This window comes from Scyliorhinus torazame, chromosome 22 (genome assembly GCF_047496885.1).
Source record: "Scyliorhinus torazame isolate Kashiwa2021f chromosome 22, sScyTor2.1, whole genome shotgun sequence".
NCBI lineage: Eukaryota > Metazoa > Chordata > Chondrichthyes > Carcharhiniformes > Scyliorhinidae > Scyliorhinus > Scyliorhinus torazame.
Genome location: NC_092728.1, coordinates 30919782 through 30945058, shown reverse-complemented (window position 1 = coordinate 30945058; position 25277 = coordinate 30919782).

Sequence of the window (25277 nt, the reverse complement as noted above, 5' to 3'; positions counted from 1 at the left end):
AGAGCGTGTGTGTGAGAGAGCGTGTGTGTGAGAGAGAGTGTGTGTGAGAGAGAGTGTGTGTGAGAGAGAGTGTGTGTGAGAGAGAGTGTGTGTGAGAGAGAGTGTGTGTGAGAGAGAGTGTGTGTGAGAGAGAGTGTGTGTGAGAGAGAGTGTGTGTGAGAGAGAGTGTGTGTGAGAGAGAGTGTGTGTGAGAGAGAGTGTGTGTGAGAGAGAGTGTGTGTGAGAGAGAGTGTGTGTGAGAGAGAGTGTGTGTGAGAGGGAGACTGTGTGTGTGAGAGGGAGACTGTGTGTGTGAGAGAGAGACTGTGTGTGAGAGGGAGACTGTGTGTGAGAGAGGGAGACTGTGTGTGTGAGAGGGAGACTGTGTGTGTGAGAGGGAGACTGTGTGTGTGAGAGGGAGACTGTGTGTGTGAGAGGGAGACTGTGTGTGTGAGAGGGAGACTGTGTGTGTGAGAGGGAGACTGTGTGTGTGAGAGGGAGACTGTGTGTGTGAGAGGGAGACTGTGTGTGTGAGAGGGAGACTGTGTGTGTGAGAGGGAGACTGTGTGTGTGAGAGGGAGACTGTGTGTGAGAGAGAGACTGTGTGTGAGGGAGAGTGTGCAGGTGGGGGGGGGGATGAGGGAGAGTCTGGATGGTATCGTCCATCCGCGGATGGCACATGTCAGCCGACCTGATATGGCAGGACGGTGACGAGGACACGGCCGCAGGGTGCGTGTGGCTGATGGGCACAGGCGAGTGGCACACTGGTGTGCAGTATGGTGTGAAGTGACAGATGGGCGCAGACAGTGACCAGGTGTTAGGCTGGCTGCGTGTCTGCAGCGCGACCAGGCCACCGGGGCACACAGGGATCCCATGCAACCCGGCTGACAAGTTGTGGAAGAACCTCCGTGTAACATGTCGTTTCTCTGCCCCCCACCACCCTCCTGCAGGTCACCATGTATGCCAACCAGACAGCGATGTTCACTGCCGTGGTTGGAGCCGCAGCTCTGGAGTTTGGCATCCGGCAGCATAGAGTCGGACGGCCCACAGTGGTTGCAGATGCAGCAGTTGCCGGTGCAGCAGAGGGGATGGCCGCGGAGTGGCCCGTCGTCGACACGCAGGCCACAGGCGCTCAGGACCCGAATGTACAGGGGGATGCCGAGGGGAACATTGACCGCCAGACGGCGAGGAATGCAGAGGATGTGCTTGGGGGGGAGCAGGAGGAGGAGGAGGAGCAGGTGGAGCACGAGGATCCACTGATGGTGGTGCCAGGTGTACCGTGACAGAATGTCGTTCGAGGCCCTAACGGACATCACATGCTGGAGGAGACTACGGTTCAGCAGAGAGACGGTCGCACATATATGCCAGCTCGTGGTGCACCTCGCACCACATGGAACGGGAGGAGGACACGCGATACCAGTCTCCGCCAAGGTGACGGTGGCCCTAAACCTTTACGCGACCGGTTCCTTCCAGGCGCCGAGCGGGGACCTATCCGGGATCTCACAGGCATCGGTCCACAGGTGCATCAGGGCCGTCACCGACGCCTTGTACGCCATCGCGGACAGGTACATTCAATTCCCCGAGGACCGAGCACAGCAGGAAGCACGGGCACGTGGATTCGCCAAGGTGGCCGGGATACCGATGGTCCCCATGTGCCCACCTGCAGACAGCAGGGACGTGTTCATGAACAGGAAGGGCGCGTACTCCATGAACATTCAGGTGGTGTGCGACCCCCACATGAAGATCATGCACGTGTGTGCAAAGTACCCCGGCAGTGTGCATGACACCTACATTCTAGCAAAGTCATTCATCCCCGCAATGTTCGATGGATGCCCCCCCCCGGCTGAGGGGCTGGTTGCTGGGCGACAAGGGCTATCCGTTGAGATCATGGCTGCTGACGCCAATTCGGAGGCCTCATACCAATGCGGAGAGCCTATACAACGAGGCACATGCAGCAACCAGGGGTGTGGTGAGCGGTGCTTCGGGCTGCTGAAGATGCGCTTCAGATGCCTGGACCGATCAGGAGGGGGCCCGACAGGGTCGGTCGCATAGTTGTGGTCTGCTGTGCGCTGCACAACATTGCCATGCAGAGGGGAGATGCCCTGGTGGAGGAGCCGGAGGGAGGACCCGACGGCACCGGAGCCAACGCAAACGAGGGGGATGGGGAAGAGGAGGGTGCGGAGGATGAGGATGATGGGGCGCATCATGGTGGGGGGAGGGGCGCAGGACGCAGACACTGCCTGCTTCTCGTTACGCCCAGGAGGCTGCGCGACGGCACCGCCGGGGACAGCGGGCACGCGATGCGTTGGTGGCCGCACGGTTCACGCACTGTGGGGGTGGGATTCGCTGAACACTGCCACTTGCACCGTCAGCCCTGCACACGGGCACCGCACACCAACCCCCCCCCCCCGCACCGCGTTCCCGGCAACAATTCCACATCACCTTACCACTGCGGCACTACGCGATTGCGCAACATTGATGATTGGGTAAGCGGGTGTGATCAGTGCCATGTTGAATGATGACAGCCCGCTCTGCGATGAGCTGTGTGCTCAGATTCGCCAGCCGAGGTCTGACTCATGGCTATAGCTGAACCATGCACTCCGGTGGTCACAGCCTTCCTGACGGATACGTCACCACATGCCCGTCGGGTGGCTGGCGTCGGTGTACCGAGGACAACGGTGTCCGATTATGGGGGGGGCGGGTAAGGGGGTCACCACATTCGGAACAGACCTTGAACGGCTCGTATACCACGACGCCAATCGGGCACCCTCCCGAGCCCCCCAGCACCGGACATAGCACACAGTCTTACAAGTCAAATTTAACAGTGCGTTTATTCGTGTGGTGAACATAGGTGCCCTACCCACTACAACTAGACTGTGCCCTGCACCCGTGCCAACTTCTTACGTGCCTAACGACTTTGTCTTACGGGCCCTACCACTACGTCTAGGTAAGTTCCCAGATGGTACAGCAGGAGTGGAGGTGGACTGCTGTGAATCACGCCCTTCGACATGGCTCCCCTTCGGCACACGTTCCCTGGGGCGGCCCGGCTTCGATGGGCCAGGCTGCTCTGCGGGCGTGTTGGATGGCGTGGTGCCACCTTGACCTGCCCGCTGCCCACTAGATGCGCCAGGGACGGAACGGGGGGAGGCTGAGTGTACCGGGACGTCCCTTGGTGGAGCTACCGGGACGGGCCCCAGAACCTCCTCCTCCCTCGGGGAGCCCAGTGGTCCCCGGGCCTCACTGTGGGACGGAGATGCGCTCGGAGACATGCCCCGTCGCACCCCCGAACCTGGCGCTGCCAGTCCTGGAGGCCTGCAGCGGTATCGACCACGGTCCGAATGTTCGCCGAGATGGGGCCCAGGGGGTGCCACATTCCTGCCATGGTCTGTGCTATCTCAACCTGTGAGTGCGCTACGCCATCCATCACGTGCGCCAGGCGGTCAATGCTCTCCGCGACCGACTGCTGGGACTCATGGGGGGGGGGGTGGGGGGGGGTAGGGGGGTGGAGGGGGGTGGGGGGGGTGGGGGGGTAGGGTGGGGGGGGTAGGGGGGTGGGGGGGGGGTAGGGGGGTGGGGTGGGGGGGTGTGGGGGGGGTAGGGGGGTGGGGTGGGGGGGTGTGGGGGGGGTAGGGGGGTGGGGTGGGGGGGTAGGGGGGTGGGGTGGGGGGGTAGGGGGGTAGGGGGGTGGGGGGGTAGGGGGGTGGGGTGGGGGGGGTGGGGGTGGGGGGGTGGGGGGTGGGGGTGGGGGGGTGGGGGGTGGGGGGTCCCCCCAACACTCCCAACGCCCCCCCCTCCAACCCCACTCCCCCCCCCCCCCCCCCGGTGCCCGGGGGGGGTGGGGGAGGGGAGCCTGGGGGCACCCTCTTGGCACTTACCCTGGCAGCCCGGGTGAGGTCGTTCAGCTTCTTGCGGCACTGCTCCCCCGTCTGGGGGGTCTGCCCCACAGCACTGACTGCAGTGCCCACCTCCCGCCAGCCACGCCTCACCGCGCTGGATGGCTGGCGATGCCCACGTCTTGGGCAGAGGGTGTCCCTTCTCCGCTCCACCTCATCCACCAGGTTGTCCAAGTCCGTGTCCCGGAACCTCGGTGCGGCTCTTCGGGGCTCAGCCATCTCCTCAATTCTCCTCCGGGTCCTCTGTGCGCGGTTCGCGCAATTTATGACGCAGCGGTGCGTCATTCGGGCGTCTCAGGGTGACGACGCGGCCTTCGCGGAACGCCCCCCCGAGGTTCTCGCGGCCCCGATCCTAGCCCTTTTTCGGGCTCTGAATCGGTCGGGAACGGGGCCGTTCCGCGCCGTCGTGAACCTCGACGGCGTTCCCAACGGCGCGGCCACTTCGGCGTGGGAGTGGAGAATTGCACCCACTGTGTCTGTGAGTGTGAGAGAGTGTGAGAGAGAGTGTGAGAGAGTGTGTGTCTGTGAGTGTGAGAGAGACCCTGTGTGTGAGAGAATGTGTGAGAGTGTGAGAGTGTGTGTGTCTGTGAGTGTGAGAGAGAGTGTGAGAGAGTGTGTGTGTCTGTGAGTGTGAGAGAGTGTGAGAGAGAGTGTGTCTGTGAGTGTGAGAGAGACCCTATGTGTGAGAGAATGTGTGAGAGTGTGAGAGAGTGTGTGTGTCTGTGAGTGTGAGAGAGAGTGTGAGAGAGTGTGTGTGTCTGTGAATGTGAGAGAGTGTGAGAGAGAGTGTGAGAGAGTGTGTGTGTCTGTGAGTGTGAGAGAGTGTGAGAGAGAGTGTGAGAGAGTGTGTGTCTGTGACTGTGAGAGAGACCCTGTGTGTGAGAGAATGTGTGAGGGTGAGAGTGTGAGAGAGTGTGTGTGTCTGTGAGTGTGAGAGAGACCCTGTGTGTGAGAGAATGTGTGAGAGTGTGAGAGAGTGTGTGTGTCTGTGAGTGTGAGAGAGTGTGAGAGAGTGAGAGAGAGTGTGAGAGAGTGTGTGAGAGAGTGTGTGTGTCTGTGAGTGTGAGAGAGTGTGAGAGATTGTGTGTCTGTGAGTGTGAGAGACCCTGTGTGTGAGAGAATGTGTGAGAGTGTGAGAGAGTGTGTGTCTGTGAGTGTGAGAGAGTGTGAGAGAGTGTGAGAGAGTGTGAGAGAGTGTGAGTGTCTGTGAGTGTGAGAGAGTGTGAGAGTGTGAGAGAGTATGTGTGTCTGTGAGTGTGAGAGAGTGTGAGAGAGAGTGTGTCTGTGAGTGTGAGAGAGACCCTGTGTGTGAGAGAATGTGTGAGAGAATGTGTGAGAGAGTGTGTGTGTTTGCGAGTGTGAGAGAGAGTGTGAGAGAGTGTGTGTGTCTGTGAGTGTGAGAGAGAGTGTGTCTGTGAGTGTGAGAGAGACCCTGTGTGTGAGAGAATGTGTGAGAGTGTGAGAGAGTGTGTGTGTCTGTGAGTGTGAGAGAGAGCGTGTGTGTCTGTGAATGTGAGAGAGTGTGAGAGAGAGTGTGAGAGAGTGTGTGTCTGTGAGTGTGAGAGAGTGTGAGAGAGTGTGAGAGAGTGTGAGAGAGTGTGAGAGAGTGTGAGAGAGAGTGTGAGAGAGTGTGTGTCTGTGACTGTGAGAGAGACCCTGTGTGTGAGAGAATGTGTGAGAGTGTGAGAGAGTGTGTGTGTCTGTGAGTGTGAGAGAGTGTGAGAGAGTGTGAGAGAGAGTGTGAGAGAGTGTGTGTGTCTGTGAGTGTGAGAGGTCTTCGATCAGCACATGGTTTCATTCTTTCAGCAAGTGGGAAGAATCCAAACAAGCAGCGTTGGACCAGACAAATGAGTGGGAATATTTAGTGTAAATGGAGAATGTGATTCCTCCAGCGTTGGCGATGTGGCAGCTTCTAACAGCTGCTGAGTAGTCGGCAGCTGTGATAAACAGCTGTTGAATAGCCAAGGTCATGTTTACTGAAACTGTAACCTCCGCAATGAGGATTGAGCCAACTTTTCACAACACAGAGCCGATATCAGGACTGAGAGAGAGAGATGGCAAGGCAGAGAGAGAGACAGGGCAGAGAGAGAGAGTGAGAGAGAGATGACAAGGCAGAGAGAGAGAGAGACAGGGCAGAGAGAGAGAGAGAGAGATGACAAGGCAGAGAGGAAGAGAGATCACAAAGCAGAGAGTGAGAGAGAGAGATGATAAGGAAGAGAAAGAGAGAGAGAGAGGAAAATGACAAGGCAACGAGAGTGAGATCACAAGGCAGAGAGAAAGAGGGAGTGCGAGAGGCAGAGAGGGAGGTGACAAGGCAGAGTGAGAGAGATCACAAGGCAGAGAGAAAGAGGGAGTGCGAGAGGCAGAGAGGGAGGTGACAAGGCAGAGTGAGAGAGATCACAAGGCAGAGAGAAAGAGGGAGTGCGAGAGGCAGAGAGGGAGGTGACAAGGCAGAGAGAGAGAGATGGAGAACACTGGAAAAAATGGAGAATGAGGAAAATGAAGAATGAGCTCGGGAAAGGAGAAATATAGTGAGTGAGTGAAGTGTATCTGGAATCGAGAAGGGGAAGCAGTGTGAAAGAATGGGCAACAAAGAGACTCTGGTTGATGGAGATATTGTAGAGGGAGCTTTACTCTTGTCATGATATCCACATCAGCATATCATGGTGCAATCACACACACACTGATGGACAGGTAGTTGGACCAACCAACACACACATAGCATCGTAGCCAATCACCAGTGAGAGCACAAGCACTATAAAACAGGGAACACCACAGTTCCCGCTCATCCTACCAGGAGATAGCTCAGAGCACAGAGCTCACAGCGTGCCACTCAGACATACACCATGTGCTGAGTGCCTCACGAAAGATAGTGATAGGGCTGGATCCACAGGTTAACTGGTGAAGCACTTATCTAAGGCAGCAGTTAGTTGTTACTATTGTTAAGACAATAAAACAGAGTTGTACCATCTACAGCTGTGTTGGATCATTTGTGCATCAGAACACCCAACACGACAGCTCTGTATCTAACCCCGTGCTGTACCTGTCCCGGGAGTGTTTGATGGGGCAGTGTAGAGGGAGCTTTACTCTGTATCTAACCCCGTGCTGTACCTGTCCTGGGAATGATTGATGGGGACAGTGTAGAGGGAGCTTTGCTCTGTATCTAACCCCGTGCTGTACCTGTCCTGGGAGTGTTTGATGAGGACAGTGTAGAGGGAGCTTTACTCTGTATCTAACCCCGTGCTGTACCTGTCCTGGTAGTGTTTGATGGGGACAGTGCAGAGGGAGCTTTACTCTGTATCTAACCCCGTGCTGTACCTGTCCTGGGAGTGTTTGATGAGGACAGTGTAGAGGGAGCTTTACTCTGTATCTAACCCCGTGCTGTACCTGTCCTGGGAGTGTTTGATGAGGACAGTGTAGAGGGAGCTTTACTCTGTATCTAACCCCGTGCTGTACCTGTCCTGGGAGTGTTTGATGGGGACAGTGTAGAGGGAGTTTTACTCTGTATCTAACCCCGTGCTGAACCTGTCCTGGGAGTGTTTGATGGGGACAGTGTAGAGGGAGCTTTACTCTGTATCTAACCCCATGCTGTACCTGTCCTGGGAGTGTTTGATGGGGACAGTGTAGAGGGAGCTTTACTCTGTATCTAACCCCGTGCTGTAACTGTCCTGGGAGTGTTTGATGGGGACAGTGTCGAGGGAGTTTTACTCATATCTAACCCCGTGCTGTACCTGTCCTGGGAGTGTTTGATGGGGACACTGTAGAGGGAGGTTTACTCTGTATCTAACCCCATGCTGTACCTGTCCTGGGAGTGTTTGATGGGGACAGTGTAGAGGGAGCTTTACTCTGTATCTAACCCCGTGCTGAACCTGTCCTGGGACTGTTTGATGGGGACAGTGTAGAGGGAGTTTTACTCTGTATCTAACCCCGTGCTGAACCTGTCCTGGGACTGTTTGATGGGGACAGTGTAGAGGGAGCTTTACTCTGTATCTAACCCCGTGCTGTACCTGTCCTGGGAGTGTTTGATGTGGACAGTGTAGAGGGAGCTTTACTCTGCATCTAGCTCGTGCTATACCTGTCCTGGGAGTGTTTGATGGGGACCGTGTAGACGGAGCTTTACTCTGTATCTAACCCCGTGCTGTACCTGTCCTGGGAGTGTTTGATGTGGACAGTGTAGAGGGAGCTTTACTCTGTATCTAATCCGTGCTGTACCTGTCCTGGGAGTGTTTGATGGGGACAGTGTAGAGGGAGCTTTACTCTGTATCAAACCCCGTGCTGTACCTGTCCTGGGAGTGTTTGATGTGGACAGTATAGAGGGAGCTTTACTCTGCATCTAACCCCGTGCTGTACCTGTCCTGGGAGTGTTTGATGGGGACCGTGTAGAGGGAGCTTTACTCTGTATCTAACCCCGTGCTGTAGCTGTCCTGGGAGTGTTTGATGGAGACATTGTAGAGGGAGCTTTACTCTGCATCTAACCCCGTGCTGTACGTGCCCTGTGAGTGTTTGATGGGGACCGTGTAGAGGCAGCTTTACTCTGTATCTAACCCCGTGCTGTACCTGTCCTTTGAGTGTTTGATGGGGACAGTGTAGAGGGAGCTTTACTCTGCATCTAACCCCATGTTGTACCTGTCCTGGGAGTGTTTGATGGGGACAGTGGAGAGGGAGCTTTACTCTGTATCTAACCCCGTGCTGTACCTGTCCTGGGAGTGTTTGATGGTGACAGTGGAGAGGGAGCTTTGCTCTGTATCTAACCCCGTGCTGTACCTGTCCTGGGAGTGTTTGATAGGAAAGTGTAGAGGGAGCTTTACTCTGTATCTAACCCCATGCAGTACCTGTCCTGGGAGTGTTTGATGGAGACATTGTAGAGGGAGGTTTACTCTGTATCTAACCCCGTGCTGTACCTGTCCTGGGAGTGTTTGATGGGGAAAGATGGGGAGCTTTACTCTGTATTTAACCCCGTGCTGTACCTGTCCTATGAGTGTTTGATGGGGACGGTGTAGAGGGAGCTTTACTCTGTATCTAAACCTGTGCTGTACCTGTCCTGGGAGTGTTTGATGGGGACAGTGGAGAGGGAGCTTTACTCTGTATGTCACCCCATGCTGTACCTGTCCTTTGAGTGTTTGATGGGGACAGTGTAGAGGGAGCTTTACTCTGTACCTAACCCCGTGCTGTACCTGTCCTGGGAGTGTTTGATGGGGACAGTGTAGAGGGAGCTTTACTCTGTATCTAACCCTGTGCTGTACCTGTCCTGGGTGTGTTTGATGGGGAAAGTGGAGAGGGAGCTTTACTCTGTATCTAACCCCGTGCTGTACCTGTCCTGGGAGTGTTTGATGGGGACAGTGTAGAGGGAGCTTTACTCTGTATCTAACCCCGTGCTGTACCTGTCCTGGGAGTGTTTGATGGGGAAAGTGTAGAGGGAGCTTTACTCTGTATCTAACCCCGTGCTGTACCTGTCCTGGGAGTGTTTGATGGGGAAAGTGTAGAGGGAGCTTTACTCTGTATCTAACCCCGTGCTGTACCTGTCCTGGGAGTATTTGATGGGGACATTGTAGAGGGAGCTTTACTCTGTATCCTAACCCCGTGCTGTACCTGTCCTGGGAGTGTTTGATGGGGACAGTGCAGAAGGAGGGTTTCCTCACACAATGTGTGGATAGACCGACAAGAGGCAGGACCACATTGGATTTGGTACTGGGTAATGTCAGGGATAGGCACAAATGAGATGTGGAGCTTGTTCAAGTAGCAAATACTGCCTTGATATGTATGGCCCTGTCAGGCAGGGAGGGAACCATGGTTTACAAAAGAGTTTGAATGTCTTGTCAAGAGGAAGAAGGGGGCTAATGTAAGGATGAGAAAACAAGGTTAAGTTGGGGCACTTGAGTGATAGAAGATAGCTAGGAAGTAGCTCAAAAAAGGGCTTAGGAGAGCTAGGAGTTGGCATGAGAAGTCCTTGGCGGGTCGGATCAAGGAAAACCCCAAGACTTTTTACACTTATGTGAGGAATAAAAGAATGACCAGGGTGAAGTTAGGGCCGGTCAAGGACAGTGGTGGGAATGTGTTCATGGAGTCTGAAGATATAGGAGAGGCCCTAAATGAATACTTTTCTTCAGTGTTTACAAAGGCCATGTTGTTGAGGAGGATAGTGCGATACAGGCTGGTAGGCTGCAGGAGGTAGATATTTGGAAGGAAGATGTGTTAGAAAGTTTGAGAAGCCTGAGGTTAGATAAGTACCCTGGGCCAGATGGGATATATCCTAGGATTCTTTGGGAGGCGAGGGATGAGATTGCAGAACCTTTGGCTTTGATCTTTATGTCTTCACTGTCTACAGGAATAGTGCCAGAAGACTGGAGAGAGGCAAATGTTGTCCCCTTGTTCAAGAAAGGGAATATGTATAACCCTGGGAATTATAGGCCGGTTAGTCTCACTTCGGTCATAGGTAAATTATTGGAAAGGCTCCTGAGGGATAGGATTTATGATCATTTGGAAAGATGCAGCTTAATCCAGGATAGTCAGCACGGATTTGTGAGGGGTAAGTCTTGCCTCACAAGTTTGATTGTATTCTTTGATGAGGTAACTAAGTACATAGATCAAGGTAGAGCAGTTGATGCATGGATTTTAGTAAGGCGTTTGATAAGGTGCCCCGTGGTCGGCTCATGCAGAAAGTAAGGAGGCATGGCATGGAGGGAAATTTGGCTGATTGGATCAGTAACTGGCTGTCACATAGAAGACAGAGGGTGGTGGTAGATGGTAAATTTTCATCCTGGAGCCCAGTCACCAGCGGCGTACACAGGGATCAGTGCTGGGTCCTCTGCTATTCGTGATTTTTATCAATGACTTGGATGATGGAGTTGAAGCTTGGGTTAGTAAATTTGCTCATGACGCCAAGATTGAGGGAGTAGTGGATAATGTGGAGGGCCGTTGTAGGCTGCAAAGAGACATTGATAGGATGCAGAGCTGGGCTCAAAAGTGGCAGGTGGAGTTTAACCCTGATAAGTGCGAGGTGATTCATTTTGGTAGGACAAATTTGAAAGCGGATTACAGGGTTAATGGCAAGATTCTGAAGAATGTGGAGGAGCCGAGAGATCTCGGAGTTCATGTCCATATATCTCTGAAAGTTGCCACTCAAGTGGATAGAGTCGTGAAGAAAGCCTATAGTGTGTTAGCGTTTATTAACAGGGGGCTTGAGTTTAAGAGCTGTGAGGTTATGCTGCAACTGTACAAGACCATGGGTAGACCACATTTGGAGTATTGTGTGCAGTTCTGGTCACCTCATTGTAGGAAGGATGTGGAAGCATTGGAAAGGGTGCAAAGGAGATTTACCAGGATGCTGCCTGGATTGGAGGGTAGGTCTTATGAGGAAAGGTTGAGGGAGCTAGGGCTTTTCTCATTGGAGCGAAGGAGGATGAGAGGTGACTTGATTGAGGTGTATAAGATGATGAGAGGGATAGATAGAGTGGACGTTCAGCGACTTTTTCCTCGGGTGGATGTAGCTGTTACAAGGGGGTATAACTATAAGGTTCATGGTGGAAGATGTAGGAGGGATGTCAGAGGTAGGTTCTTTACTCAGAGAGTGGTTGGGGTGTGGAATGGACTCCCAGCTATGGTAGTGGAGCCGGACACTTTCGGAACTTTCAAGCGGTTATTGGATAGGCATATGGCACTAGAATGATTGGGAGTAGGTTGATTTGATCTTAGTTTCAGACTAGTTCGGCACAACATTGTGGGCCGAAGGGCCTGTACTGTGCTGTACAGTTCTATGTTCTAAGTCCCGAAACACGTGCTGTTAGGTAATCTGGACATTCTGAATTCTCCGTCTGTGCACCCGAACAGGCACCGGAATGTGGCGGCAAGGGAATTTTCACAGTATCTTCATTGCAGTGTTAATGTAAACCTACTTGTGACACTAATAAAGATTATTATTTTAATTATTAATCTCCTTCCCCATTCTCACTAAAAGCACTTACTTCCTGGTTTACAGAGTGCCGACACAAAGTGATGACTGTGTAGGTTTCTTCCAGTGTTGACACGTATCAGCCGTATTGATTGGCCTCGTTTGATTGGCATTCTTGGCTGACAAACCTCGCCTGGCTTCCCTCTCACTGCCCAGTAGCTGCATCCACCCCAGTCACACACCACTGACCACTCACTGACCAGTATTCACATCGTGGGAGTGCGAGCGGATGTTGTGCTGGCCGTTGAACGGCTTGGCCACGGAGCCGCAGGTCGCATACCGCCGATCGGTGGTGATGGAGGAGCTGAGCAGCGGCAGAGCAGAGCAGTAGCACCAAGCTGGGCCACCAATGTCAGCGTCACGCGCCCACGTGGACCCTGTCAGTCCCAGTTCCCATCCCCCTGCGAAAGCGCGGTGACCAGCACAGAGTCCAGCCTCGTGCCGCCTCGCTCCCTCGAACGCCGCAACCAATCGGGGACTGCCCGCGACCTAACAACCTGTCATGGCAGTTGGGGACTTCTTCCCACGATTGGGAATGCTGGGAACGCCACAACCTATCGCTCCATGACTCACCCACAGGTCACGACTCTGAGTTTGAATGATAAAGCAGTCATTCATTTCTCCCTTACCGTGTCTTCCTGTTGTCTGTCCTGTTCTGGTTCTACACTCTACCTGTCCTGGGAGTGTTTGATGGGATTGTATAGAAGCAGCTTCACTCTGTATCTAATCCCGTGCTGTGCCTGTCCTGGGAGTGTTTGATGGGGCCAGTGTAGAACATAGAACATACAGTGCAGAAGGAGGCCATTCAGCCCTTCGGGTCTGCACCAACCCACTTAAGCCCTCACTTCCACCCTATCCCTGTAACCCAACATCTCCTCCTAATCTTTTTGGTCACTAAGGGCAATTTAGCACATTGTAATCCACCTAACCGGCACGTCTTTGGACTGTGAGAGGAAACCGGAGAACCCGGAGCAAACCCACGCAGACACGGGGAGAACATGCAGACTCCACACAGACAGTGACCCAGCGAGGAATCGAACCTGGGACCCGGGCGCTGTAAAGCCAGTGCTATCCACTTGTGCTGCTGTGGTAGTCATTACTACTGGTATATTATATGTATTACGGCACTGCCCGTATATTAGAGGTACAATGGTAAATCCCTGCCTGCTGGCTCCGCCCAGTTTGATGGGGGACAGGGCAGAGGGAGCTTTATTCTGTATCTAATCCCGTGCTGTACCTGTCCTGGGAGTGTTTGATGGGGACAGTGTAGAGGGAGCTTTACTCTGTATCTAACCCGTGCTGTACCTGTCCTGGGAGTGTTTGATGGGGACAGTGTAGAGGGAGCTTCACTCTGTATCTAACCCCGTGCTGTACCTGTCCTGGGAGTGTTTGATGGGGACAGTGTAGAGGGAGCTTTACTCTGTAGCTAACCCCGTGCTGTACCTGTCCTGGGAGTGTTTGATGGGGACAGTGTAGAGGGGGCTTTACTCTGCATCTAACCCCAAGCTGTACCTGTCCTGGGAGTGTTTGATGGGGACAGTGTAGAGGGAGCTTTACTCTGTATCTAATCCCGTGCTGTACCTGTCCTGGGAGTGTTTGATGGGGACAGTGTAGAGGGAGCTTTACTCTGTATCTAATCCCGTGCTGTACCTATCTGTTACGGGAATTGAACCGTGCTGCTGGCCTGCCATGGTCTGCTTTCAAAGCCAGCGATTTAGCCCTGTGCTAAACAGCCCCTGTCTTGGGAGTGTTTGATGGGGACAGTGCAGAGGGAGCTTTACTCTGTATCTAACCCCGTGCTGTACCTGTCCCGGGAGTGTTTGATGTGGACAGTGCAGAGGGAGCTTTACTCTGTATCTAACCCCGTGCTGTACCTGTCCTGGGAGTGTTTGATGGGGACAGTGTAGAGGGAGCTTTACTCTGTATCTAACCCCGTGCTGTACCTGTCCTGGGAGTGTTTGATGGGGACAGTGTAGAGGGAGCTTTACTCTGTATCTAACCCCGTGCTGTACCTGTCCTGGGAGTGTTTGATGGGGACAGTGCAGAGGGAGCTTTACTCTGTATCTAACCCCGTGCTGTACCTGTCCTGGGAGTGTTTGATGGGGACAGTGTAGAGGGAGCTTCACTCTGTATCTAACCCCGTGCTGTACCTGTCCTGGGGGTGTCTGATGGGGACTTTGTATCTAAACCCGTGATGTGAAAATGAAAATCGCTTATTGTCACAAGTAGGCTTCAAATGAAGTTACTGTGAAAAGCCCCTAGTCGCCACATTCCGGCGCCTTTTCGGGAAGGCTGTTACGGGAATTGAACCGTGCTGCTGGCCTGCCTTGGTCTGCTTTCAAAGCCAGTGATTTAGCCCTGTGCTAAACAGCCCCTGTCTTGGGAGTGTTTGATGGGGACAGTGTAGAGGGAGCTTTACTCTGTATCTAACCCCGTGCTGTACCTGTCCTGGGAGTGTTTGATGGGGACAGTGTAGAGGGAGCTTTACTCTGTAGCTAACCCCGTGCTGTACCTGTCCTGGGAGTGTTTGATGGGGACAGTGTAGAGGGGGCTTTACTCTGCATCTAACCCCAAGCTGTACCTGTCCTGGGAGTGTTTGATGGGGACAGTGTAGAGGGAGCTTTACTCTGTATCTAACCCCGTGCTGTACCTATCTATTACGGGAATTGAACCGTGCTGCTGGCCTGCCATGGTCTGCTTTCAAAGCCAGCGATTTAGCCCTGTGCTAAATAGCCCCTGTCTTGGGAGTGTTTGATGGGGACAGTGCAGAGGGAGCTTTATTCTGTATCTAACCCCGTGCTGTACCTGTCCTGGGAGAGTTTGATGGGGACAGTGCAGAGGGAGCTTTACTCTGTATCTAACCCCGTGCTGTACCTGTCCTGGGAGTGTTTGATGGGGACAGTGTAGAGGGAGCTTTACTCTGTATCTAACCCCGTGCTGTACCTGTCCTGGGAGTGTCTGATGGGGACAGTGTAGAGGGAGCTTTACTCTGTATCTAATCCCGAGCTGTACCTGTCCTGGGAGTGTTTGATGGGGACAGTGCAGAGGGAGCTTTACTCTGTATCTAACCCCGTGCTGTACCTGTCCTGGGAGTGTTTGATGGGGACAGTGTAGAGGGGGCTTTACTCTGCATCTAACCCCAAGCTGTACCTGTCCTGGGAGTGTTTGATGGGGACAGTGTAGAGGGAGCTTTACTCTGTATCTAACCCCGTGCTGTACCTGTCCTGGGAGTGTTTGATGGGGACAGTGTAGAGGGAGCTTTACTCTGGATCTAACCCGTGCTGTATCTGTCGTGGGAGTGTTTGATGAGGACAGTGTAGAGGGAGCTTTACTCTGTATCTAACCCCGTGCTGTACCTGTCCTGGGAGTGTTTGATGGGGACAGTGTAGAGGGAGCTTTACTCTGTATCTAACCCCGTGCTGTACCTGTCCTGGGAGTGTCTGATGGGGACAGTGTAGAGGGAGCTTTACTCTGTATCTAACCCCGAGCTGTACCTGTCCTGGGAGTGTTTGATGGGGACAGTGCAGAGGGAGCTTTACTCTGTATCTAACCCCGTGCTGTACCTGTCCTGGGAGTGTTTGATGGGGACAGTGTAGAGGGGGCTTTACTCTGCATCTAACCCCAAGCTGTACCTGTCCTGGGAGTGTTTGATGGGGACAGTGTAGAGGGAGCTTTACTCTGTATCTAACCCCGTGCTGTACCTGTCCTGGGAGTGTTTGATGGGGACAGTGTAGAGGGAGCTTTACTCTGTATCTAACCCCGTGCTGTACCTGTCCTGGGAGTGTTTGATGGGGACAGTGTAGAGGGAGCTTTACTCTGTATCTAACCCCGTGCTGTACCTGTCCTGGGAGTGTTTGATGGGGACAGTGTAGAGGGAGCTTTACTCTGTATCTAACCCCGTGCTGTACCTGTCCTGGGAGTGTTTGATGGGGACAGTGTAGAGGGAGCTTTACTCTGGATCTAACCCGTGCTGTATCTGTCGTGGGTGTGTTTGATGAGGACAGTGTAGAGGGAGCTTTTTGTAAGGGCCACAAAGAATCCAGCACGAGTTTTAAGGATACAAAGTAATAACATTTATTTACTCTATATACATAACAGTAGCAGTAACGTCCCTTGCTACATACTCCTTCCTCCTGGTTCCTGAACTGGCCAGCTTATTTATACTAGGAGTTTACTAGTGGTTTCTCACCCCCCCTCATTGGGGAAGCTCATACTCCCACAGGATTGTGGGATAGTCATTAGTCCCCAGCCAATGGTAAGTAGGCAGGTTATAACATCCCTCCCCCCCAAAGTCCAAGGAATCCACCGAAGACCCTGGCGAAGGAGGGCGCCGGACTCGTTTAGCCGCAGGCCGGACGCCATTTGCACGCGGCGCTGGATCAGGCGGCGTGTAACGAGACGGAGACCGGCGCTTCCGTGATGAACGGCGCGGTTGTACATCCACGGCCCGTGGACCCGAGGATTCCCCCTCTGATGCATCCTGTGTCTCCATCTCGGAGTCAGAGTCTGCTGCCTCCGTCATGTCAGCGTCTCTATCTCCATTCGGTCCCGTAACGACCTGCGCAGGCTTCGAGTGAGGCACCAGTGGAAGATTGTGAGGACTACCTTCCCTTGTCTCTGGTCTTTGAGGCTGTTGAAATGAGCTCCGGGGGCGGGGAATCTTTTGAGGGGATGATCTTCTGGACCGAACGTGGTCTACATGTTTTCGCTGGAGACGACCCTGGGCTTGCACTTGGTAAGATATAGGGCCCGTTTGGCGAAAGATTACACCAGGAACCCATTGATCACCACCAGCAAAATTCCGCACGAATACTGGGTCACCGGGCGCAAACCGCCGAATCGGACGATGCCGAGAAAATCCCAGTCCCTGCCGTTCTTGTGTGCGGCGTACTTTTGCGCCAATATCCGTGAAAACCATACTAAGGCGGGTGCGAAGTCTTCGGCCCATTAGGAGTTCTGCGGGAGCTACCCCAGTCACTGCATGGGGGGTGGTCCTGTACGTAAACAAAAAGCGAGCCAGTCTCGTGTCCATTGATCCGGAAGACTGCTTCTTTAGGCCTCTTTTGAATGTTTGCACTGCACGCTCTGCCAACCCATTTGAAGCCGGGTGGTAAGGGGCAGTGCGGATATGGCGGATGCCGTTCATCTTTGTGAACCTAGCAAACTCCTCACTTGTGAATGGAGTGCCATTATCCGTGACCAGCACCTCGGGGAGGCCATGCGTACTAAACGATAAACGCATCTTTTCAATTGTTGCGCAGGACGTTGTCCCCTGCATCTTATGCACCTCTAGCCATTTGGACTGGGCGTCAATTAGTAGAAGGAACATGGATCCTTGAAAAGGGCCTGCGAAATCTGCATGCAAGCATGCCCAAGGCTGCCCTGGCCATTCCCAGTGATGTAGGGGCGCGGCCGGCGGAAGCTTCTGAGGCTCCTGGCAAATGGAGCAGCTTTGGGCCACCTTCTCAATGTCGGTGTCGAGGCCTGGCCACCAGACATAACTCCGGGCCAACATTTTCATTTTGGTCACGCCTGGATGCCCATTGTGCAAGTCTGTTAGTATCAGCTCCTGGCCTTTTTCCGGGACAATCACACGCGTCCCCCACAAGAGGATGCCGTCTTCCATGCTGAATTCGGACAGCTTGCAGGAAAATGCCCGCAACTCGCCTGGGAGCTGTCTATGCTGCCCACCATACAGGACTATGTGCCGAACCTTTGACAGGACTGGCTCCATCTGGGTCCACTCACGGATCTGTGATGCCGTGACAGGCAAGGTGTCCATAAAATTTAGGGTTGCAACCACCTCACCAGTCGTGGGGGTCGACATGGGGCCGGTCGATAAAGGCAATCAGCTCAGTGCGTCGGCAATTGCTATCTGCGTACCTGGTTTGTGCTCCAGAGAATACTCGTATGCAGCAAGCAACAAAGCCCAGCGCTGGATCCGTGCAGAAGCAATGGGCGGTATTGGCTTATCCTCTCTGAAAAGTCCCAGCAGGGGCTTATGATCAGTCACGATAGTGAAATGGCGGCCGTACACGTACTGGTGGAAGCGTTTTACCGCAAAAACCACTGCCAGGCCCTCCTTCTCGATCTGCGCGTACTTTTTCTCCGCTGCAGTCAATGTGCGAGAGGCGAAAGCTATCGGTCGCTCGACCCCGTTCTCCATCTTGTGGGACAGGACGGCCCCAATACCATACGGGGATGCATCACATGTGACGAGCAAAGGCTTTCCAGGATCATAGTGGGTTAGTAACCCAGACGACGACAATTGTTGCTTTACCCGCCGGAAAGCGGTTTCTTGCGGCTGACCCCAAACCCAGATGTGATTTTTCTTTAGCAGAAGGTGTAAGGGGGCCAGCGTAGTTGCCAGATTGGGGAGGAACTTCCCGTAATAGTTTACGAGACCGAGAAAAGAACGAAGATGCGAAGTGTCAGTCGGGGCGGGGGCATGTTGAATTGCACGCACCTTCTCTGCGACGGGGTGCAGACCTTCGCGGTCCACCCGATAACCTAGGTAGACTACTTCCTTTGCCTGAAATACGCACTTTGTGCGACGTAAATGGACTCCAGCCTCCGAAAGGCGTCTAAGGACAGCCTCCAGATTTTCCAAATGTTCCTGCTCCGACGTCCCTGTAATCAAAACGTCATCTAGGTAGACAGCCACACGTGGTAAACCTCTCAAAATGCCCTCCATAACACGTTGAAAAATTGCGCAGGCAGAGGATACTCCAAAGGGCAACCGTGTATATTCGTACAGGCCCCGGTGTGTTTTAATTGTTACATATGGTCGGGAGGCAGGGTCCAGCTCCAACTGCAGGTAGGCGTGACTCATATCTAATTTTGTGAACGAGAGCCCACCTGCAAGTTTCGTGTAGAGATCCTCTATGCGAGGCATTGGATATCGGTCGAGTCGGGAAACTGTATTCACTGTAAGTTTATAGTCGCCACACAAGCGAACTGTGGCATCTGGCTTCATTACAGGTACAATTGGTGTTGCCCAGTCAGCAAAGCGGACGGGCCTGATAATACCCAAACTCTCCAAACGAGTGAGCTCCCCTTCTACCTTCTCGAGCAAGGCGTAAGGCACTGGCCGCGCCCGGAAGTAGCGCGGCGTGGCTCCTGGTTCAACTTGGATACGGACTACGGCCCCTTTTATTTTCACCAAACCAGGCTGGAATACATCTGGGTATCGTCCTAGCACCTCAGTCAACCCTTCAGAAACTGTTTGGAGGATGTGCTGCCATTGCAACCGCAAATGGCGCAACCAGTCCCGACCCAACAGGCTGGGCCCATGGCCGCGCACCACGATAAGTGGGAAACGCCCCTCCTGGCCTCCATAGACAACAGGGGTCATTGTGGTTCCTGCAATGTCCAGTGGTTCCCCCGTGTAGGTGGCCAACCTGGCCTGTGAGTCGGTTAATGTAAGGGTCTGTATACCCTGCTTGATGCGGTCGAATGTCCTCTGGGTGATCACGGAGACCGCTGCGCCAGTATCCAACTCCATCTCAAGCGGGTGGCCATTGACCCATACTGTCACCTTAATGGGGGCCACACGGGGAGCTGCCACACAATGCAGCTGCAGGCAGTCGTCCTCCGTCTCCACATCCTCAGGAGTAGTCGCCGCAGGTTCATCCACATGGAAGGTACGGCCTCTGGGCTGGTCCCAGTTACGGCCCCTGGGCTGGTCCCAGTTTCGGTCGGAACGACGGCGCCTCTGGCGTCCCCAGGACCGCCGTCCGCGACGGGGTCGGCGCCTACAAGTCTGACACAGACATGGCTCTTCATCCATTGGTTCTGGAGAAGGCTCCCTTCGGGGAGGAATGTCCGACGGCCACTGGCGTCTGTCCGGACGTTGCCTCGCCCAAGGTACCGCAGGAGTGCGGGGGGACGTTTTTGGACGGAAAGGGTTGCGCCCCAAGGCATGCACTTCCATTCCCTGTAGCTCCTGTACTCCTCGCTCTGCGCTCTCTCGGGACAAGACTATTTGAATGGCCTGTTGAAAAGTCAATGTTGGCTCCGCTAACAACTTTCTCTGGGTGGCTGCATTGTTAATACCGCAAACCAAACGGTCGCGAAACATTTCTGACAAGGTCTCACCATAGTCACAGTACTCCGCAATCCCGCGTAGCCTGGATAGAAAATCGGCAAGGGATTCTCCAGGGGTCCTCTCAGTGGTCTTAAACCGGTAACGCTGGACTATCGTGGACCAGGTTGGGTTAAAGTGTTGCCCCACTATTTTCACAAGTTCATCAAACGTTTTGGGGTCCGGCGCAGCTGGGTAAGTAAGGCTCCTAATCACCCCAAACGTATGCGGTCCGCAGGCGGTGAGCAATATGACCACCTGGCGCTCATTTTCGGTGATATTGTTTGCCCGGAAATAGTAACGCATCCGTTGTGTGCACTGGTTCCAGCTTTCCAGCGCAGCATCAAAAACATCCAAACGTCTGTACAGAGGCATGGTATAATAGAAAACAACTTCCAACCAGTCCAACAAAAATCCAGGGAGGTGGCTTCAGCAGTGTAGACAGCTATTCACTTTTACCTTCGTCACCAGTTTTGTAAGGGCCACGAAGAATCCAGCACGAGTTTTAAGGATACAAAGTAATAACATTTATTTACTATAACATATATACATAACAGTAGCAGTAACTTCCCTTGCTACATACACCTTCCTGCTGGTTCCTGAACTGGCCAGCTTATTTATACTAGGAGTATACTAGTGGTTTCTCCGCCCACCCTCATTGGGGAAGCTCATACTCCCACAGGATTGTGGGATAGTCATTAGTCCCCAGCCAATGGTAAGTCGGCAGGTTATAACAGAGCTTTACTCTGTATCTAACCCCGTGCTGTACCTGTCCTGGGAGTGTTTGATGGGGACAGTGTAGAGGGAGCTTTACTCTGTATCTAACCCATGCTGTACCTGTCCTGGGAGTGTTTGATGAGGACAGTGTAGAGGGAGATTTACTCTGTATGTAACCCCGTGCTGTACCTGTCCTGGGAGTGTTTGATGGGGACAGTGTAGAGGGAGCTTTACTCTGTATCTAACCCCGTGCTGTACCTGTCCTGGGAGTGTTTGATGGGGACAGTGTAGAGGGAGCTTTATTCTGTATCTAACCCCGTGCTGTACCTGTCCTGGGAGTGTTTGATGGGGAAGGTGTCGAGGGAGCTTTATTCTGTATCTAACCCCGTGCTGTACCTGTCCTGGGTGTGTTTGATGGGGACAGTGTCGAGGGAGCTTTATTCTGTATCTAACCCCGTGCTGTACCTGTCCTGGAAGTGTTTGGTGGGACAGTGCAGAGGGAGCTTTACCTTTACTCTGTATCTAACCCCGTGCTGTACCTGTCCTGGGGAGTGTTTGATGGGGATAGTGTAGAGGGAGCTTTACTCTGTATCTAACCACATGCTGTACCTGTCCTGGGAGTGTTTGATGGGGACAGTGTCGAGGGAGCTTTATTCTGTATCTAACCCCGTGCTGTACCTGTCCTGGGAGTGTTTGGTGGGACAGTGCAGAGGGAGCTTTACTCTGTATCTGACCCCGTGCTGTACCTGCCCTGAGAGTGTTTGATGGGGACAGTGTAGAGGGAGCTTTACTCTGTATCTAACCCCGTGCTGTACCTGTTCTGGAGTGTTTCATGGGGACAGTGTAGAGGGAGCTTTACTCTGTATCTAACCCCGTGCTGTACCTGTCCTGGGAGTGTTTGATGGGGACAGTGTAGAGGGAGCTTTACTCTGTATCTAACCCCGTGCTGTACCTGTTCTGGGAGTGTTTGATGGGGACAGTGTAGAGGGAGCTTTACTCTGTATCTAACCCCGTGCTGTACCTGTCCTGGGAGTGTTTGATGGGGACAGTGTAGAGGGAGCTTTACTCTGTATCTAACCCCGTGCTGTACCTGTCCTGGGAGTGTTTGATGGGGACAGTGTAGAGGGAGCTTTACTCTGTATCTAACATGGGAGAGTTGCTGAAAAGCTGTAGGAGATCATGTGTTCTTGGTGAATCAGAGGTTAATCAGCTGAGTGGATTGTACTTTGTGCAGTGAGTCAGTGTGCTGAGTGGAATCTCATGCTGGGATTACAGGCACACAGAGAGGACTGAACCAGATTCTGCTGAGATTCCGTCACGCAGTCTGGTCTCGCCCAGCACTGCGTTTAATTGCTGACCCACATTTTGTTTGAAATCGGCTTATTGCAGAGATTAGGAAATCACATGACACAGTCTGAAACATTAGCAGACAGCAGCACCTCTCGCTCGGCCCCTCTCACTGTTGTGGACAACATTAAACTTCCACAACAGAGCGGCCCCACAAACTAGACTCTCAACTGTACCCCTGTACACTCTCTCTGTGTCCCTCTCCTGCCTACAGTCTCTCTTTCCCACTCTGTCTCTCTGCCGAACTGCTTCTCCCTCTCTGCCTCCCTCTCTCTCTCTCTGCCTCACTCTCTCTGCCTCTCTCCCTCTGCCTCACTCCCTCTGCCTCTCTCTCTGCCTCACTCCCTCTGCCTCTCTCCCTCTGCCTCACTCCCTCTGCCGCTCTCTCTCTGCCTCACTCCCTCTGCCTCACTCTCTCTGCCTCACTCTCTCTGCCTCACTCCCTCTGCCTCTCTCTCTCTGCCTCTCTCTCTCTGCCTCTCTCTCTCTGCCTCTCTCTCTCTGCCTCTCTCTCTCTGCCTCTCTCCCTCTGCCTCTCTCTCTCTGCCTCACTCCCTCTGCCTCTCTCCCTCTGCCTCTCTCCCTCTCTCCCTCTGCCTCACTCCCTCTGCCTCACTCCCTCTGCCTCTCTCTCTGCCTCACTCCCTCTGCCTCTCTCCCTCTGCCGCTCTCTCTCTGCCTCACTCCCTCTGCCTCACTCTCTCTGCCTCACTCTCTCTGCCTCACTCCCTCTGCCTCTCTCTCTCTGCCTCTCTCTCTCTGCCTCACTCCCTCTGCCTCTCTCTCTCTGCCTCTCTCCCTCTGCCTCTCTCTCTCTGCCTCACTCCCTCTGCCTCTCTCTCTCTGCCTCACTCCCTCTGCCTCACTCCCTCTGCCTCTCTCCCTCTGCCTCTCTCCCTCTCTCCCTCTGCCTCACTCCCTCTGCCTCTCTCTCTCTGCCTCTCTCTCTCTGCCTCACTCTCTCTCCCTCTCTCCCTCTGCCTCTCTGCCTCACTCCCTCTGCCTCTCTCCCTCTGCCTCTCTCCCTCTGCCTCACTCCCTCTGCCTCACTCCCTCTGCCTCACTCCCTCTGCCTCTCTCCCTCTGCCTCACTCCCTCTGCCTCTCTCCCTCTGCCTCACTCTCTCTGCCTCACTCCCTCTGCTCCACTCCCTCTGCCCCTCTCCCTCTGCCTCTCTCTCTCTGCCTCACTCCCTCTGCCTCTCTTCCTCTGCCTCACTCCCTCTGTCTCTCTGCTTCTCTCTCTCTGCCTCACTCCCTCTGCCTCTCTCATAGAACATAGAACATAGAACGATACAGCGCAGTACAGGCCCTTCGGCCCACGATGTTGCACCGACATGGGAAGTCAAAAAACAAAAGCCATCTAACCTACACGATGCCATTATCATCCATATGTTTATCCAATAAACTTTTAAATGCCCTCAATGTTGGCGAGTTCACTACTGTAGCAGGTAGGGCATTCCACGGCCTCACTACTCTTTGCGTAAAGAACCTACCTCTGACATCTGTCCTATATCTATTACCCCTCAGTTTAAGGCTATGTCCCCTTGTGCTAGCCATTTCCATCCGCGGGAGAAGGCTCTCACTGTCCACCCTATCTAATCCCCTGATCATTTTGTATGCCTCTATTAAGTCTCCTCTTAACCTTCTTCTCTCTAACGAAAACAACCTCAAGTCCATCAGCCTTTTCTCATAAGATTTTCCCTCCATACCAGGCAACATCCTGGTAAATCTCCTCTGCACCCGCTCCAAAGCTTCCACGTCCTTCCTATAATGCGGAAGCATATAAACCAGAACTGTACGCAATACTCCAAATGAGGCCGTGCCAGAGTTTTGTACAGCTGCAACATGACCTCATGACTCCGGAACTCAATCCCTCTACCAATAAAGGCCAACACTCCATAGGCCTTCTTCACAACCCTTTCAACCTGGGTGGCAACTTTCAGGGATCTATGTACATGGACACCTAGATCCCTCTGCTCATCCACACTTCCAAGAACTTTACCATTAGCCAAATATTCCGCATTCCTGTTATTCCTTCCAAAGTGAATCACCTCACACTTCTCTACATTAAACTCCATTTGCCACCTCTCAGCCCAGCTCTGCAGCTTATCTATGTCCCTCTGTAACCTGCTACATCCTTCCGCACTGTGGACAACACCACCGACGTTAGTGTCGTCTGCAAATTTACTCACCCACCCTTCTGCGCCCTCCTCTAGGTCATTGATAAAAATGACAAGCAGCAACGGCCCCAGAACAGATCCTTGTGGTACGCCACTTGTAACTGAACTCCATTCTGAACATTTCCCATCAACCACCACCCTCTGTCTTCTTTCAGCTAGCCAATTTCTGATCCACATCTCTAAATCGCCCTCAATCCCCAGCCTCCGTATTTTCTGCAATAGCCTAACGTGGGAACCTTATCAAACGCTTTACTGAAATCCATATACACCACATCAACTGCTCTACCCTCGTCTACCTGTTCAGTCACCTTCTCAAAGAACTCAATAAGGTTTGTGAGGCATGACCTACCCTTCACAAAGCCATGCTGACTATCTCTAATCATATTATTCCTATCTAGATGATTATAAATCATCTTATAATCCTCTCCAAGACTTTACCCACAACAGACGTGAGGCTCACCGGTCTATAGTTGCCAGGGTTGTCTCTACTCCCCTTCTTGAACAAAGGGACCACATTTGCTATCCTCCAGTCCTCTGGCACTATTCCTGTAGCCAATGATGACATAAAAATCAAAGCCAAAGGCCCAGCAAGGCCCCTGGCTTCCCAGAGAATCCTAAGATAAATCCCCTCAGGCCCCGGGGTCTTATCTATTTTCAGCCTGTCCAGAATTGCCAACACCGCTTCCCTACGTACCTCAATGCCATCTATTCTGATAGCCTGGGTCTCAGCATTCTCCTCCACAACATTATCTTTTTCCTGAGTGAATACTGACGAAAAATATTCATTTAATATCTCGCCTATCTCTTCAGACTCCACACACAACTTCCCATCCCTGTCCTTGACTGGCCCTACTCTTACCCTAGTCGTTCTTTTATTCCTAACATACCTATAGAAAGCTTTTGGGTTTTCCTTGATCCTACCTGCCAAATACTTCTCATGTCCCCTCCTTGCTCATCTTAGCTCTCTCTTTAGATCCTTCCTCGCTACCTTGTAACTATCAAGTGCCCCAACTGAAACTTCACTCCTCATTTTCACATAGGCCTCCTTCTTCTTTGGTAAACCACGGTTCCCTCGCTCGACGCCTTCCTCCCTGCCTGACCGGTACGTACTTATCAAGAACACGCAGT